The sequence below is a fragment of the Zophobas morio genome, unplaced genomic scaffold (genome assembly GCF_036711695.1).
Source record: "Zophobas morio isolate AGI-343-1 ecotype UQ-CSIRO unplaced genomic scaffold, CSIRO_AGI_Zmor_V1 ptg000005l, whole genome shotgun sequence".
NCBI classification, from domain to species: Eukaryota; Metazoa; Arthropoda; class Insecta; order Coleoptera; family Tenebrionidae; genus Zophobas; species Zophobas morio.
Window position 1 is genome coordinate 17,546,062 of NW_026972110.1, and position 10,124 is coordinate 17,556,185.

The following is a 10,124-nucleotide window of genomic DNA, read 5'->3' on the forward strand; positions in this document are numbered from 1 at the left end:
ACCCCATTGAATTCCCCCGGCACAAGCACCCTCCAAATTTGCACAATGCGCATTTGGGGACACCGATATTTTACGCACATTCCTGTCATAACTCGTACTATCACGACGTAAGCTCTATTTCATTTGGAGTGTCCTAGAGTGGTACGTGAACACGAGTTGTCCTTCCATTCAGTTTTAATAACGGTCGCCCGTTTTGTTCGAGGAAAGCGAAAACGCAACGACTCCGTTGAAAAAAGTCTGCTCTTGGCATTCACCGCGTGCCTTATGAATCAAAAAACATACAGGCCAACAGTGAACACTAGGAGAACGACAGATCCCAAATTTGCGTTGGACACGAGCCGAAGGATTAGCGGGGTCGTCGAAAATTTTTGGATTGGTCATTGTTTGTATTGGGTTTTGTGTTTACTAGGCGGGAGAGTGTTTACGATGATGGGAAACCTGGAGTTTCACCGGAATTTATTCAACGATGTCACGCGATGGTTAGTGTCAGATGCAATACACAAGAATTAACATTAGCGGTGTTTTATTAGGGGATATTTAAAATATTGTTTGATGAAGGAACGACGGTTTTTTGCGATTAGATTTTTCTGGGTGAATTTTTTCTGTTTACTTTATTTGCTTAAACTAACACAGGCACAACTAGGTGAAAGTGACGATAATAGAATAGGTTAATTTATTAGTTAGTTTGCGAATGGTGTGGAAAACTTCAGGAAATAAGGGGTTCAGTTTATGGTATACAGTGTCTCTTTAATGCCGATGTATGTCGTACCGTGTTACAGCAATAATGCAAACAAGAGCTGTATTCATGTCATGTTTTTTAACTGAATCAATATGAAAGTATAGCTTTACCTACGATTTAGTGTAGACACGCTTGTGTTATTAATATTTTTAAATTGCTCACGGTTAACCAGTCTGATTTTTTTTAATACCATAGGTGTTAGGTATGTATGTATTGTAACACCATATCTAAAAACGACATTATGTTAAATTACCCATGTGTCTGACCATTATCAGATGAAATAATTTCCAAAAAAATATGTTCGTATTTTAAGTATGGGTTAATAAACTAGTTATCTAGGAAGATTCAGCTTCTTAAATAAGTTATTAAAATTGATTATGCAAATTTTATTTATTTTACACATTTGAAATAGGATTTACTTAGCAGATCTTTGAAGTGACGTCATCAAAATTAGACTGGGGATTTTTACACAAGTTTCTGGAACTCTAAAGCGTTTGCAAGATTTCAAGCCTGCCGGATTTGTATTTTCTAAGATAAATTTTCAAATTTTGTTGTATAATTTTGGCTTTTTTTAATCTATAGGCCTAAGGTAGAAGATGAAAACAGATTAATAAACCACAGCTATAGAAACTTGCTCTTTTATAAAATTTAATAAAGATAATTATGCTATAAAACTGAAAAAAGAAGATTTGCAGAAAAACAAAAATGAGATACAATTGTAACCTCATTAATAAGTTTTAAATCTGACTTCAACAATTTGAAGGTAGACCACAGCAAATAAATCTTAAAATGTAATAAATAAAGCAAACGTCACGTCAGCATTATTTTTAAACTTGGACATGGAGCTTTCATAGAAAAGAAATCAAAATTTTACAAGATAATTATAAATGATTATTATTGATTGTACAACAATTGTGTGAATTTTGCCTTGCTGTGACGAATGACAACTTTTTGAAGCAGTTTTGAGTATATTTGCGCCTAATAAGCAGGCAACCAAGAATTCATTTCAAATAATAGATTTACCTCAACGAAATGACAAATTATTAAAAATACGGTGACAAATTTTCCAAAACAAACTTAATGTTAGTCCTTTCATAATTTTGAACAAAATTTGTATTAATACCTCATTCACTTACTGTTTTCACTTTCATGTTTTCATTTTTTAATCAAATTTAATCATTTATTAATCATGCATGTTCCAGATTGACACAAAAGGGAAGTTAAAATGTTCTATTTTTCTCCGACAAGCCTCAATATGTCACATCTCCTTCAGTAGCAGCCAATGAAAGCGCCGGAGTACTTTTATCCTAACGTTGTTGTTGGCATTGACCGACACATTAGTGGGTGTCAGATATCCGAGATCTGATAACAAGCTCTCTTTATATCACTTTTTGTACGATCGTGTTGTAACAAGTCTCTCATTACTGACACAGTTTGAAAGCTGAATTTAACAACGACGACTAGTTCCAGTCTACATTTTATGTTAACTTTGCTGTTAAGACTAGTGAAACACGAACAACATGTAATGAAACATAAACATGTAAACATGTTATTTGAAAACTCCACACGTGTTTGTTATTTTTTCAGCTTCAGAAGCTTCCAGGTTATTTAAAGTACGAAATTAATCTACCTAATTCAACCGGAAAAGTTTTCAACCCTTGCCAGGTGACAGAGTTTGAAAATAAACGAAGCTTAAATGAAACTCAAAAAATATGTTGCTGTGTCTGACCGATTCGTATTTCTAAATCAGTGTTTAGATCCGAAATGTTTTAAAGTAATTATATCGGGTGATTTTTTAAATTCTGCTCTAATTGACAGTGACGCTGACGTTGCACTGCTTACGACAATTACTCTGAAACAAATCCTGTAAAGTTAAAATTACTAAACGTCGAAAAAATAGCTATTTATGCAATTTAAATTCATGTACTTAGTTTGTTAAAAGTGTAAATAAAAAAAAGTATTCCGATACCGGGAATCGAACCCGAGCCTCCTGGGTGAGAGCCAGGTATCCTAGCCACTAGACCATATCGGATCGTGGAAGCTTCTGCGCTGAGTTTTCTCTGCCAGCAGTGGTAAAATTATTTTTATCACACTTGTCAATGACGTCACAAACACAGTGCATCTGAATCCGTCATTCTTAATTAATGACTATTGACTTAACAGAAAACTAATAAGACATTCACATATTCAGTAGTGGAAGTACTGATATTTTCCATTTAAGTTACCTGTCAATTTGACATTTGTATTGTCAGAATAATAAAAAAATGCTTGAAACAAAATATACAATTTTTTGTAATGCATAGAAGAATTATGCGACAGCGCAGACTTAGCCAACACAATTAAAAAAAATTATTCCATAGCTTCCTAGAGAACTTTTTTCCATCATGTGGTATTTTTTCATGAGGATACTTTTATTACAAAATATTATTCCTTTTTTTGAGGGACTTGACACCTATTATTTATTTAATTATGTGAAATATACTAGAGAACAAATAATAACGTATAGCATACGTGCTGATAATTTTGCTATAAAACCCGGTTACTCACAAAAAAACGCACGAAAAATTGAAAACTACTGACTGATCCTTGCCAAGATAAATTCACGATGTTAAGTTTTTTGCACATAAAAGCAAACGAAAAGTGATCGAAAGCTCTGAAGGTCAAATACTTACAAAAAAGTGTATTTAGAATATTTAAACCTAAAACTTGTTAACTGTAAAGATTTGTTAATTTTATTTTTCCAATTAGTTCCAAAAATAATAATAAAAACATAGAACAACTTCATTATTTCCAATGTTGTTAAAAAAAAAGTATTTCCGATACCGGGAATCGAACCCGAGCCTCCTGGGTGAGAGCCAGGTATCCTAGCCACTAGACCATATCGGACGTTGTTCAGCTCTTCGTACATTGCTCCAACAGTGCTAGGTCCAATAACCACAAACAAATATCGAGTGATTATTATTATTATTATTATTATTAATGTTTGTAATCTTTTTTTCAAATTTGCCACAATTTTCAAATTTTATAATAACATACCTGTCTGAAAAATTGAAATTTAGCTACTGTATTCATTTTAAAATTGACTTGCTAACACTGCTGCCAATAATTCAGAACCGCCAACACAAAAATTTGCAATTCACATTCATAAAATAGTTAAAAGCACAAAAATAATTCAACTACAGACTACTTTATACATATCAACTAGATTTAGAGGTACCATTTGAAATCAGTTACAGGATCACTGACTGTTGTCATATAGGATTTCCAGTCTAGATAAATAATGTCCAGAACATTGTGAATGAAGTAATTCTAATGCAGTAATAAATCATTAAATGTACCTATATCTTGCAGAGTGTCTAAAAATGAGTCATTTCGTAACTTATTGCCAATTTAAAACCTTCTTGCCTTTGCCCTCTTTTCAAAATAAAAAATCAATTGTTTGAAAAACGTTAAATTGGTTAGATAACCCACAATACACTTATGTGTATTTGCTGCTTCTCCGACACAACGTAATCCAGTCGAATTGTAGTATCTGAATAATTCATCTTAAAAAAAATCCCAACTAAATTTAGCCTTATTAAACGGAAGTTTCTAGAATTCTTGAAAAATTCTTTTGTATAACTGATGATTTGTCTTTGTTTAGAATTTTTAACTTTCTTGTGTTTTACTTTGAAGAAAACAAGAATTCACCTTCATCAATTTACTGAATCAGGTGTGCTAAACGGCTCCTACATAAAATTGAGTCCTACGGAAGCCAAAATATGAAGTCAGGAAACCAGAAAAACCACAATAACTCAAAAACAAAACTATGACAGTAATGACTTAATGAGCATAGAGTAGAATTGGTACAATGCATTTTTCGAAGAATTCATTTGACCCAAGTTTGTACGAAGGGGAAACTATTTGTGACAATCATTTACAGAGACACCATATATTTAAAGTAGATTCGTGAGACCTGCAATAACTCAGAACAAAGGGAAAAATAAACAAAGAATATTTAACTTTATTGCATGCGTATTTTTAGTGTCTGACCTAAGATGTATTATACCCTCCTCTAGCACCCATTGATTCAGCGTGGGTAAATTTCAAATTAATTAGTAATACTGGTGCGGTCAACACACCTATTCTTCACGACAAACATCAATAGTACATAATGACTAAGAAAAATTCCATAAAGGTGAAAAGCGAAATATCAACGTACCAGTCATACACATGATACGACCCACTATTCAGCACTAATAAACAACAAAATAATATTGTATTGATTTGATTATTATTTATATTAAAAGGTTTAGATAACAATATTCCAATTATAATAATTATATACAAATTCTGTACGACGTGAAATAAAGTTGATCAGTTTTTCCAATAATAATAAATAAAAAAAACATTCCGATACCGGGAATCGAACCCGAGCCTCCTGGGTGAAAGCCAGGTATCCTAGCCACTAGACCATATCGGATTGTGGCGGTCGCAGTGTTAGGTTTTCTCTACCCGCAGTAGTAAAGTTATTTTTAACCAAGATTCGTCATGCAATTTAATTTTAGATAACTGTACGCAATTATTTTTTACGTTCAAGAAATTTCCTATCTACATCCAATATTCGTGACTGATGGCTAATCAAAAACTTACTTGTATTTTTCTACGTACTTTAAATTAAATACAAAACATTTTTCCAAATTTTCCTGTTGACTAAATTAAACCTAGATTCTACATAATGATTAACCTAGATTTCTCGATAATCAAAGTAAACCAAGTACAGACAAGAATTTTGGACTACTTTACGATTTTGACTCGGGACTAAAAATTAGTGCGTAGATAGCATAACTGTCAAAAGTTGAAGTTATAAATTAACTCATTATAATATTTCATGTTAATTGCCTCGTAGTGCGACATGAAACTTTACTTAATTGTTAAAGTCGCAGTCACAAAATGGCCACTCTTTAAGTCTTTAAGTACTTTAGTTTCTCAAATCGTAACCCATTATTTCCCTGCACCCCGACGGTCAACATCCACTCGACCTAGACGCATAACACGGTTCATTATCACTTATCAGCTGTTACAACACGTGACTATAGCGTGCATACCGTGACGTCATCAGCGCCGCGACGGCCCCAGTCGACGTGTTAGCGTGGTCGATAGCCACGATGTTGCTCAAACACAACTTTTAGTGTATTCTCTGTTTAATCAATTACGTTCAAGAGAGTCAGAACACCCAAAAATCGGTACTAACGTTTCTGTAGGGACTAAATAAATGGGCTTAATTTGAATCTCCTATCTATATAAGGGCCTACTTTATTCGCACGGCGTTTGCCTTATCGTTAACACTCCGTAAACTACTGCAATATATCTCTTAATGGTTTCTGTGAGAATATCTTCACTTCCTTGTTCAATCAATAATAAAACAAGACCACTTAGTTTATTAGACGTCGAAGAGTGGCTGGGCTATTTTTAGGTTTTGTATTCGCGTCATTAGAACGAGATTTGAAAAAATACTAATTTTAAAAATAATTAGGTTTTAACTGAAAACATGCTAAAATTTACAAATAAATTAATTGTTATAACTGCTTTATAGAATTGTTTATCTGAAATCTATATTAAGAAATCTTTTCACTATTATAGTCCTATTTTATCATCTTAAACAGTGATGTTTAAACATTATCATTTAAATGCTCAAAAATGGATATATTTTGTGTCTATTTTACCGATTTTGCAATATTTTTAAGGGTTATACTGCACAAAATTAAATAACCAAAACCTTGTTTTCAAATACTAAGTAATACCAAACTGTTTAAATACCGGGTGATTTTTTTTTATTTCTGCTCTAGTTGGCCCTAACGCTGTGAAACTGAAACGGCTAATGTAAGCATCATGGCCAACTAGACCAGAAATTTGTATTTATCAACTGCGCTAATTCGTAAATGTCAATTTCTTTTAACAAAAACATAAAAAAATTAACGGCGTCAAATCAGTGGTTTTGAATTCTATATTATTAAAAAAAAATGTGATCAAAGTTGCCGTAACAAACTCAAAATTTGAAAATAATGTCGTTCTTTGTTATATTTTTAATTTCGTCCACGTAAAAAATAAATTTATATGTATTATATTAAAATTCTCTACGAATATCAAAGACCATATAAATTTGATTGTTTCTAGATAATTAAAAATATATGTTATTAATGTCTCAGATCGATTTTTGATCAATAATTCAGTTATACGAACTATAAGTCGAAACAAATCATCAAACTCGTCGTTGTATTAGAAGTAATTTGTTTAATGTATTTAATCAGTAATAAACTTTTACCGAAAACAAACAGAAATAAAGTTTTATGACAATTTTACTGATTAACACATTCTACATATAAAGAAAAAAATGATCTAAAGTTATTTAGACAGAATTTCCCTCGCCCCTAAGGTATTACAACTTCTTCGAAAAATTATAACATCAAATAACCCCTATAAGTTAAAATAAAAATATTTCTAGGCTTTTAAAGCACAAGTAAAGAAGTATGGAATCCGATGGCGGAAATAACACTCCTGCAACCCCTGCTTTCTGGAGGCGTAAATTCCAATCCGCACAAGTACCGACAATATGAAATATAAAAATGTATTCTGAGCACATGCTTAAAGTCGTCTGTTTATGTTTGTAATTCGAAAGAATTCGACTATTAAGCACATACAGCGACATATCAAAGTATGCATAAATGTGTTAAAAGAAACTTAATTTTGACTGATTTTGTCTCCTCAGAACTAATTAAGTAACTATTGTTTTATTATTATTATAAAATAGGCGGACGTGATTTTACTGTATTCTTATGTTTTTAAGAAAATGGAGTCAACTGTTCTTGATTTGATAAATAAAAAAAATCGAAATGCCCAAAGATTGAGTTCAAACCTCGGTTTCGGTATTATGCATCTAAAGTAAAGAAAGAATTAAACAAAAAAAATTATAACAATAATAAACAAAATCAAAGTGGATTCATAAACCACAAGCACAGAACTACATTCTAACAATAATCCGTCAAGTAAAAATCGACACAGACGGCAGATGGACGGAAACGAAAGTCCTATTTTTTCACATTCTAGGGTTCATAAAACGTCGTGAAAACATGAAAGTACCATTCTTGCGATCCAGCTTATGCTCAGGAAGTAAAAAGTTATGTTCACCGAAATTATAAAAAAATTTTTGACCAAAAAAAAATTAGATATTGGCCATAACTATTGCATACAACATTATACATACATCTGGTATTTCAAAGGCAATTTTTAACGAAAATATACAGTCTCTACAAAAAAGTACCGTCTGTTCAAAATATTATTAAATTAATCTCTCAACACTGTATGCTCTTTTGATTACTTACTTTTTCGAAATTTTGAAATTAAATCTTATTTGTTCGTTTCAAAAAACACCTTTTTTTTAATTACTTGAACTACGAACGACATCTGGCGTGCTTCAGAAATGAGGGAGGTTTTATAAGGAATGTAAAGTTTTTTCGTAGATATGTAAAATTATATTTACTATTAAAAAAAAATGTTTTCTTTTGATAATAATTGTTCTCTAATTGGAGTTGTAGGCCTATTGGACAATAAATTATATTATTAATATTATTAATCCAGCATATTGTTCTAATTTAATTAAAGTACAACGTCAACTCCAGTAGAAATTCAAATTTTTATTTCGAAAATTTTACATTTTATTTTATATTATTATTATTATTATTAGCCATAAATGTGAAAACCATACATTAACCGATATCTAACATACAAAATTTAATTTACGACTTCATAATTTGTTTTAAAATAGTTAATATAAACTAGGATTATTTTTATTGAGGGATGAGTGACCTAACTGATCCTGCTCATTTGGTTCCTATATTAACATTACTACACAGTGCTGAACTGATTCAACTGACGAATAATTACTAGAATTTCCTTCAAAGTAAGTAAAAGTTTTTAAGAAAATCAGTGGTTAAATATATATTAAATAATATTGAGTTCAATCTGGAAATTTAGATCCAGATTATTACAATAAATTTTCATATACAATTGCAAAAATTTTAAAATCAGAAATATTTTTTATTACAGAATTATGATTACATTAAACCTAGAAATTCCAATTTTTATCTCGCAAGAAAACGGCCTTTATTGGTTTTCCTTGACGTTTCTTTTTATTGTTTCCGATTGTTCTTATGTTCTAAATCATGTCTCCATCAAGTATTAAAAAAAAAAAATGAATGGCTAATTTCGTTCCCTTAACGTTTCGTGCCCTCTTTATTTCTGTGTCTATTGCCACTTTGTTTGGAAATAATCTCCGAACTATCGAACCGATTACATGAATTTCTAAATATACAACAAAATTATAATGAAGATGATAAAATTAAAAACCATAACTTATCCATTCATTCTTTCCAACATCTGATGAGATATATTTAATAAGTAGTCCTTTTCTATTTTAAGTTTACATATAAAGTTGTTCTAAGGATGATCATTAATCACCGGAGGAATTACATATGGGACTTCTCAGAAATTTTGTTAAGTCATTAATATTGATTCAGACATACAGAACATTCACCCACTCTGGAAAGTTGATGACGTCATGTTAAAAATTGTTAAATAAATATCAAAAAATCCTTCTCTAGAATTAGAATAATAATACAAATTATGAAAAAACCTATTAGAGTAATCAACGAAATTTTATCAAAAACAGTAAAAACTACGCACGATTTCCATGCTCACGTGACTGACAAGTTAGGCAGTGAAACGTGGCAACGCAGCAAAGTCTAATAATAATTCGCACTAACTCCAATGAAGTCGGTAATTAAAACAGCACGATTGTCCATAAACCAGGAAATAATCTACGAAACCTATTATTATCCCCACAAAAAGAAGAAATTATAGATGGCAGCATTTATAAATCAAGCTTGTATAAAGTATGGTCCTAGACAAAATCAATGTAGCCAGACATACGCTCATACTACTAGCACACGAGTAAGGCATAATGAGCTTGAATTGAAATGGGGAGCGATGATCGCCACCCTCCTGTTCCATTCAATATTCCACCCTTGGCGTGCATTATCATCCCCCATGTCGACGACACGTGCCAAATTTTTACGTCACGCCGGACAGCCCGAATTTCATTCAAATAGAACAAGAATTATTAGACTGTAGAGATTTCGGCCTGTATTCAAAAATTCGGTTAAAATACTCGACTTTTAACCCCAATTTAACAAATATTTATGCACCCTACATGAATTACGACACGTTGATAATTAATTCACGATCGATCCTGTTGCTTTATAGTTAAATAAAATTAGATCGGGCGGGGTATTTTCTTAGGTTTAGGTGGTCGTGGGCTGAATGGGTTGTGGCCACGATTGATTTTGAA

General features: G+C 31.7%; 3 non-coding genes across 3 annotated transcripts; all 3 read right to left on the reverse strand.

Annotated features, from left to right (window-relative positions):
* Window positions 1–2,699: 2,699 nt before the first annotated feature.
* Window positions 2,700–2,771, reverse strand: Trnae-cuc (transfer RNA glutamic acid (anticodon CUC)). Its single transcript has one exon. It is a non-coding gene; the product is annotated as a tRNA-Glu (tRNA).
* Window positions 2,772–3,553: 782 nt separating this feature from the next.
* Window positions 3,554–3,625, reverse strand: Trnae-cuc (transfer RNA glutamic acid (anticodon CUC)). The gene has a single exon. It is a non-coding gene; the product is annotated as a tRNA-Glu (tRNA).
* Window positions 3,626–5,129: 1,504 nt separating this feature from the next.
* Window positions 5,130–5,201, reverse strand: Trnae-uuc (transfer RNA glutamic acid (anticodon UUC)). Its single transcript has one exon. It is a non-coding gene; the product is annotated as a tRNA-Glu (tRNA).
* Window positions 5,202–10,124: the final 4,923 nt, after the last annotated feature.